The sequence below is a fragment of the Solanum lycopersicum genome, chromosome 1 (assembly GCF_036512215.1).
Source record: "Solanum lycopersicum chromosome 1, SLM_r2.1".
NCBI lineage: Eukaryota > Viridiplantae > Streptophyta > Magnoliopsida > Solanales > Solanaceae > Solanum > Solanum lycopersicum.
In genome coordinates this window covers 50036825-50045496 of record NC_090800.1, presented here as the reverse complement: position 1 = coordinate 50045496, position 8672 = coordinate 50036825, and the positions used below count along the sequence as shown (strand labels likewise).

At 33.7% G+C, this 8672-nt stretch overlaps 1 long non-coding RNA gene across 2 annotated transcripts; it reads right to left on the bottom strand.

Moving 5' to 3' along the window:
- Positions 1 to 348: 348 nt before the first annotated feature.
- On the bottom strand, positions 349 to 6592 carry LOC104646905 (uncharacterized). Of its 2 annotated transcripts, XR_011221054.1 has the most exons (4): positions 6157 to 6592; positions 5763 to 5901; positions 756 to 853; positions 349 to 663 (listed from the first exon to the last, which is right to left on the bottom strand). It is a non-coding gene; the product is annotated as an uncharacterized lncRNA (long non-coding RNA). The 2 variants fall into 2 exon arrangements; XR_011221053.1 differs by lacking the exons at positions 5763 to 5901; positions 6157 to 6592 and having other exon boundaries at positions 756 to 5307.
- Positions 6593 to 8672: the final 2080 nt, after the last annotated feature.

The window sequence follows — 8672 nt, the reverse complement described above, 5'->3', positions numbered from 1 at the left end:
TCAAAATCGAAAGGATATTCGATGAACTTGAAGATTCACAAAAGAAATTGTTTGTCCAAAAACAATTTCATCACTTTTGTATCCTTCATAACTCACCCTGCTTATCCAAAATTTTAACAAAATTTTTTATGAAACAGAGAAAACGATGAACAAGAAAAAATTTAATTTTTGATTTTTTTGGATAGTTACACTATATGATTGAATTCTTGACAATATGGAAGGAAATAACGCAATTTATGGGGCTTATATTATTTTCAACTTTTCTCCCCTTCATTAGTGTAACAGATGGATAAGATCGTAAATTTGATTTTTCAATTTTTTTTCCTTAACAGGTGCAACAGATTGATATAAAATGTATCAACAATAATCCTGATCCTTTATTGTGTATCAAAAATACTTAAAAAACATGGGATTTATGTAATTAGAAAAATAATAGGGATAGAAGGTAATTAAGATCTTACACTATGGGATTTATGTAAATTATACAATAATTAAAGCATTCAAAGTAAGAAAGAGGGAGAGAGATTTGGGTCCAAATTGGGTTTTTGTCCGCTTTGATCGAAATTTTGGACCCACCTGTTTGGGCTTTTGACCCATTTATATTTTTAGGCCTTCAACCCACTTCTTTATTAGGTCTTAGGCCCATTGTACCTGTACCTAAATCTAGCAAAATAATAAATAAAAATTACAAGTCTTAGGCCCAAAATAAATAGAAACAACAATTTAAAAATAAATTATAGGCTATTTGCCCTAACCTTTTAAAATCTCCCGACTTGCTTCAGATTCTTCAACTTCAAAACTGTTCGCCTTTTATGCGGGTTGAATCGAAAACACGTGGCTTGAGCCTTCGTGGCTAAACCAGAAAAGAGCACGGAGTGAAATATTGTGATGAAAAGATGAAACCGAAAATCTAACAATAAAGAACACCAAGTTTAATGTAGAAAAACCCTTCAAACCAAAGGTTAACACCACGGGATCGACAAAATCCGAATTGCTTCACTATAACAATAACAGGGTTGCAAATATTCTTCTAATGGCTACACAACAAGTGCCAAAAGAGAACAAACAATAGCTACACCAACAAAAGATAAATAGAAAGAAACACCACCCAAACTCAGCTTCTGCTCGGGACCTAAAACAAGATCTTTCTGACCTCCGAATCCGATCTCCACCGTTCAAATCAACCACCGGGATGTCAGGGACACTCAGTCCAAATTTCAGCCCGATCTAACGGTTAGTTAATGGGGAAACACGATCAAAACGTGACTAGTCGGAGAAAAGACTACAGCAAAAGAACCCTTTTCTTTCTCTCTCTTTCTCTTGTTGAAAGTTCTCTCAAAAACCTCTTATGTTCTAATGTCTTTCAAAGACAATACCAATGAGCAATTAATTATTCTGTCAGTACAATCCTCTATTTGTAGAGTTATGTTTTTCCTTACTAAGTCAAAACCAACTACAAATAGGATTACTATTCCAATCCTTTTCCTAATAGAATTGGAAACCAAAATAAAGAGAATAATTCCAATCCTTTTCCAAGTAGGATTAGGCCATGGGCCTTTGGCTGTACTTTGGGCAATAGCCCAACAAACTCCCCCTCTAGCCAAGGGGCCAAATGGACTTCAAGTGGAGGATCTCTTGACAGGCTTCCTGTCTGCCACACTTCTACAAAACTCATGATCGTCTACGATGAGTTCTTTCCACTTATCTCTATGAGTATCTAACATGACTTCATCATAACCTTCAGGTTCTCCTATATTAGTCAATAGAATATACTCATCATGAGAATAACGTCTTGAGCTTCGCTACTCTCTAGTAGATCTTCTACAAAAGGTTTCTGGAGCATCCGAAGTGGTCATCCCAACATGAGTTAGTTGATTATCAACCACAACATCATCAGTAGGAACAAATATATGTTCTACACTCTCATCATTATCTTGATCATTACCTTGGGTTCCCTCATTTGCAAAAGATGTGTCAATAATAGGAATTGGATCAACATCAACTAAGCTCTCATCAGTATGAGAATCTACTTTCTCAGTTTTGTAAATATCTTCAATAGTTTGATCATCAAAGAACACAACATCACGACTTCTAATGAGTTTCTTATCAATTGGATCATAAAAGCGATATCCAAACTCATCTTGACCATAACCAATAAAGATAAATTGCTTAGTTTTAACATCCAATTTCGACCTCTCATCTTTTGGAACATGCACACAAGCTTTACACCCAAACACTTTCAAGTGATCATAAGAAACATCCTTATCAAACCAAACTCTGTTGGAACATCACCATCCAAAGCAATAACAGGAGACAAATTGATAACATAAGCAACAGTGTTAAGTGCTTCAGCCCAAAAAGAATTTGGAAGTTTAGCCTCTGAAAGCACACATCTAACTCTATCAACTAAAGTTCTGTTCATCCTCTCTGTCAAACCATTTAATTGAGTAGTCTTTGGAGGAGTCTTCTAATGACGAATTCCTTGCAATTTGCAGTAGTTATCAAAGGGACCAATATACTCACCTCCATTATCAATGCGAATACATTTTAATTTTTTTCTCGTTTGTCTCTCAGAGAAGGCTTGAAACTGTTTAAACACATCAAGCACTTGATCTTTGGATTTTAAAGGATATACCCAAATCTTGCGAGAATGATAATCAATGAAAGTAACAAAGTAAAGTGCACCAACTTTTGACTTCACTTTGAAAGGACCACACAAATCTGAGTGTACTAGCTCCAATAGCTCAGACTTTCTTGAAGGAGGATGACTGTGAAAAGAAACTCTTTTCTATTTCCCTGCTAAGCAAGGGACACATTTTTTCACCTTTGCTTGTTTCATACCAGCAAGCAAATTCTTCTTAGCCAAACAGGTGATCCCCCTCTCGCTCATATGACTAAGCCTCTTGTGCCACAATTCTGATAAAGTCTCGCTCTCCACCAAATTTATAGAGTCACCAAGAATCGATCCTTGTGTCACGTATAAATTTGAATGTTTTCTTCCTCGAGCTAAAATCAATGAGCCTTTGGTGAGCTTCCATTGGCCATTGCACAAGTCATTATGATAGTCATCAGCATCTAGTTGTCCTACAGAGATCAAATTTATTGGAATGTCTGGAGCATGCTTGACATTTTGAAGGACAAACGTTGAACCAATATTGGTTTTCAAACAAACAGTGTCAACACCAAACACCTTAACTTCACCAGCATTACCCATCTTTCACACCTCAGAGTTAACAGAAGTATAAGATGAAAAGAAGTCTTTTCTTGGTGTGACATGTGATGTGGCTCCAGACTACTATCCAACTTGTATCTTGAGATACAAAATTGATGACGTCTTTATCACAAGCGAAGAGAAGGTCATCATGGACAACAGCAACAACATTATTTTAATTGTTTTCTTTCTTCTTCCCTTCTATAAGATCTTGCTTCAATTGTTTACAGAATCTTTTAATATGTCCTTTATTTCCACAATGATAACATGTAATATTTGGATTCTTGAATTTTGACTTGCTTCTACTTTTACCTCTACTCCTCGGATCTCTTGTCTTATGTCTCCCTCGATCTTCTGTATATAGAACATCTGAATGTGAAGATGTGTCTTGAGATTTTCTTCTAACCTCTTCATTCAACACACCACTCTTTGCATATTCCATAGTTAACTTTTCCACCAGTGGCAGAATTTGTTAAAGAATTAAGAAGTCAAAGTCCTTGTATTTCATCATCAAAATTAACACCCATTCCTGATAGCTGATCAAGAATACCCTGAAAATCATTTATATGATCAAGAATAGGATTTCCCTCCTTGTATTTAAAGGTCATCAATTGCTTTAACAAGAACAACTTGTTATTGTCAGTTTTTTAAGCGTAAAGCGTCTCCAACTTTTTCCCACAATGTTCTAGCATGTGTCTCATTCACAATATGGTTGCGAACATTATCTTCAACCCACTGTCTTATATATCCACATACTTGTTGGTACTCAAATTCCCAATTTCCATCGGTCACATTCTCGGGTTTATGAGCAGAAAAAACCGAAAGATGCATCTTCTTCACGAGCTTTTCCATAAATTGTAGTTTCTTCCATTTAGACATACCATTTTGCTCATATTCCCCTCCATATAGATAACCTTAGCTCTGATACCAGTTGTTGTGACGAAAAAATGAAACCAAAAATCTAACAACAAAGAACATCAAGTTTAACGTGGAAAACCCCTTCAAACTAAAGGTAAATACCACGGAATCAACAAGATCCGAATTGCTTCACTATAATAATAAGAGGGTTACAAATATTCTTCTAGTGGCTACACAACAAGTGCCAAAAGAGAACAAACAATAGCTACGCCAACAAAATATAAATAGAAAGAAACACCACCCAAACCCAGCTTCTGTTCAGGACCTAAAACAGGATCTTTCTAACCTACGAATCCGATCTCCACCGTTCAAATCAACCACCAAGATGTTTTTTGACACTCAATCCAAATTTCAGCCCGATCCAACGGTTAGTTAATCGGGAAACACAATCTGAACGTGACTAGTCGGAGAAAAGACTGCAACAAAAGAACCCTTTTCTTTCTCTCTTTTTCTCTTGTTGAAAGTTCTCTCAAAAACCTCTCTTATGTTCTAGTGTCTTTCAAAGACAATACAATTGAACAATTAATTATTCTCTCAATACAATCCTCTATTTATAGAGTTGTGTTTTTCCTTACAAAGTCAAAACCAACTACAAATAGAATTACTATTCCAATCCTTTTCCTCATAGAATTGAAAACCAAATAAAGAGAATAATTTCAATCCTTTTCAAAGTAGGATTAGGCCATGGGCCTTTGGCTGGAACTTGGGCAATAGCCCAACATGGAAATGGAACCCAAATGGGCTCAGAGGGAGTTTCACATACACAACATAAAATGACTATATTAGCCGAAGAATATAAGTGAAATAAGACAATAAATAAACAAAAATAAAAAGGTAGAAACACAAATAAAGAAGTAAAAATGGCAGGCTTGTAGGACTTGTTCCAGATGAGTGAGACATACAAACATTTTTTACCAGCCTAAAACTTATAATACTGTGAATATGTAAAAAGTAAACTACAATCTCTGTAAACAAATTAAGGGAGCATACAACTTTTAAAGCTCTACTTAAAATAAATAAAATACTAAGTTATCTAAATTACTACTTTCTGTTCATGATAAAGCATACAAGAAATATGAAACTTAAGTGTCATCTATTGACCTTGGAAGCACTTGATCTTTAAGGGAATTGATCAACACCTTCCGAATGTTCTATGAACATCATGAACAGATACATACATATAAGAAAGGAAGGGAAAAAAACAGACTGCAATTGCTCTTAATAAAATAAGAAAAGAGAAAAAAAATATACTCCTTAATCCATTCCTAATCTAAAGAGAGAGATATTTAAAACAATAATCAGCCTATATTTGCCAGAAAGGCCATATGAACAGTATCCCAAGCACTTAGTTTCTAAAACACATAATGGAGACATGATTACTCCTTTTGTCAAAGACAGAAACTAAACGCATCACAACCACATAACGAGGTTGACGGAATACAGAATGAAACATCAAGAAGGCCAGGTCATTTAAAATGAAACATGAACGAAAAGAAACAATAGAGATAGGAACCACTACTCAAATATCTAAACAAAGCTCGGCTTATGAACACAAGAAACAGAGAACGATTGAACAGCAAATAAAACAACAACAAAGGGAGTTACGACATAAACAAACTAGTGTAGGGTTTACCTCTTCCCGAGCAGCGAAACCGAGAGTTAGACGGGGCAGGAACGGACAACAACCTCAATTCCAAAGAAACGAACCCGAAATAAACTCGACTCTATTGTTCTACACTTGGTTAGCTCTATATATTTCTCTGACACATGAACTTTTTACCAAAAAAAAAACCTTCGATCAGAAGTAAAACATTCTTGCTAAAAAAAAACTTTTTTTTGTTTAAGGTATATCTTTATATATGAGTTGCGGCTGCTAAGAAAAAATCTCCAAAGCTCCTCTAAAAATTTATCTCCGTCTAAAATCACCAATCCCAAACAAATGAAGGAAGGAAGATATTTATAGGGGACATTGGGGTTTTCGAAATTCGAAGAGGATTAGAAAATGGAGGGTAAAAACTGATACTCACCTCTTTCTTTTAAAATTTTGAAGTCATTCTTCCTTAAAGAAAACAAAGAGTTGCCCCTGTATGAAATTCGTCCTTATCCCTGTAAATCCGGCTGAGGACAACAAAGTGGACGGTCGGGATCGACGATTCTTCCTTCTTTCTTGATGTGGCATCATCTCACGCCTATGAGGATGAAAACGCTTCTGCTGCCAGGACAAATTCGCAGAGATACAGTTGGTGAGAGAGTTGCACCACTGAAGAGAGAAAAGAGTCGTTGAGGAGCGTTTGGTTCCTCGCGTTTCTCATGACGTTGGATTCGACGTGCTTGAGGGAAATCCCGCTTGGAGACGCCATGGGCCGTCGCTGGAAATTAGAGGGCTTGGATCGATTTACTTGATAGCAGGAAATTTGGGCGACCGGAAATTTGGGAGAGCAAAACAAAAAGAGTTTCGGGTTGACCAAAAATTCAAAAGGGGCCCAAAACTTTGTCTATAGTTAATAATGTTACCATATAGTCGAAATAAATTGTAGTTGGTCAATTTGATTAGAAAAGACGAATTAACATAAAATTAACAAGCTTCTTAAGGTTAATAAAATAAAATAATTAATTTGAATATAAACTAATATTTCAAAATATAAGCTAAAATACTTAAACAAATATTTGTAAACAAAATGCTATTATAATTATTATATTTTTTCTGATTTTAAATATTCATAAAATTTAAATAATTTATATGAATAAGTATGTAAAACAACACGCTAGCTAAAACAATATAGACAACATCAAATCTTATTTAAATAACTCGCAATATAAATTTATTTATTACTATTGCTTTATATATATATAAATATAAATATATATATATATATATATATATATATATATATATATATATATATATGTATATATACATATATAGATATATACTAATTTATAAAATTAATTATTTTCAATTGTTTAAACTCGAGAAGCTTGCTAGTTAATCCATCGAGGCGGGACAAAATTGGGAGTCAACAGATATCACTCACCATTTGAAAGACACACTTAAATAGAAGAAAAAATTTCTTCTTCATTTCTATGTCTTGTCTTCTTCTTTTTATATTTATATTGTCATGAACTTGATTTTATTACACGTTATCAGTACGAATATGTTTTAAAAGTTGTAGCACTATGCAAAAGTTTTGTAGTTGAAACAATTGTGAGTAGGAATAGAATATATTTATTTTTCTTGTTACACATTTATATTTTCGAAATTTCCTGTTATACTAATAATTTATTTTAGAATATATGTGATATTTGAAAAGGTAGAACATATTGGTTTGTTTTACTTTAACAATTTAATACATTGGTTTATGAATATACGAACAGTTCTTCGTTTCAGAAAAGAATTGAAGGATAAAGAAATAAATTTTTATGCTGATTTTCTTAGTGTTAATTATGAGGAACTCGTTAATATTTATAATTACTAGAGGTGAGAAAATTCTCAGTCTTCTTTTGACTAAATTTGCTTCTATAATTCTTGATATTCTTTTAAAGGCTTATGGCTGAGTTTTTGAGTTTTATTACATTAATTGAACGATAAGACGATGGATTCAAGTCTCATCGCACCAAAAGAGTAAGACATCAAGTTAAGTCCAGATGCACATAATGAAAGTTGTTTGAGGATAAGACGATAGATTCAAATTTTATCGCACCAAAAGGGTAAGGCATCAAATTGAATTTTGATGTACCTGATGATAATGTATTGGGTTTAAAACTTATAGAATTATGGTTTAACACACATTATATGGACATCGAGTTTGTGTCTCAATGCACTATAGTGATGAGAAAATGATGATTTAGGCAAAATAATATATTTTTTATGAGAAATCTTGAAATTCGTCTCATTGAATTTGTTCCATTCCTTGAAAAGAATGTGTTAGCAACTTATGATAACTTTGAAATCCGCATGTTGACTTGCTCCATTATATTGTATGAATGTGGTAGCAGTAAATAATTAGTCTGAAAGATGACAAATGATTAACAATATGAAAAAAGACGTTAAGGAATAGAATTATAATAGTCATCATTATGGTAATTATAAAAGGAAGAACAATGTGTTTTCTCAAAATAGTCCTTCGAAATGTGAAGACAATTTTTTTAATTATCAAAATGGTATGAAAGGTCATTGGATTTGTGAATGTTTTCGACCCAATAATTTGACAAGCATATAAATTCTCCATCAAAAGACAAGAAGATCAAGTGATAGTACACTTGATTTTTCAAAGTGAGCTTGAGGTGTGTCAGGAAAATATGATGAATTTTAAAGCCATGAAAATGTGCTTATAATGCATATTTATGAAGTACATATAAATGATTAGTCCATTCTTTGAAGGGAATGTGACTTGTGATGAGTATCGTGAATGATCGACCATCCTATAAGAGAATCGGTTAAGCTGTGATAAAATCATTATGGGTTGGATATATGCCACAACTCACCTCTATGGGAGGTATGAAAAAAAATTATATATGTCACAACTCATCTCTACGAGAGGTT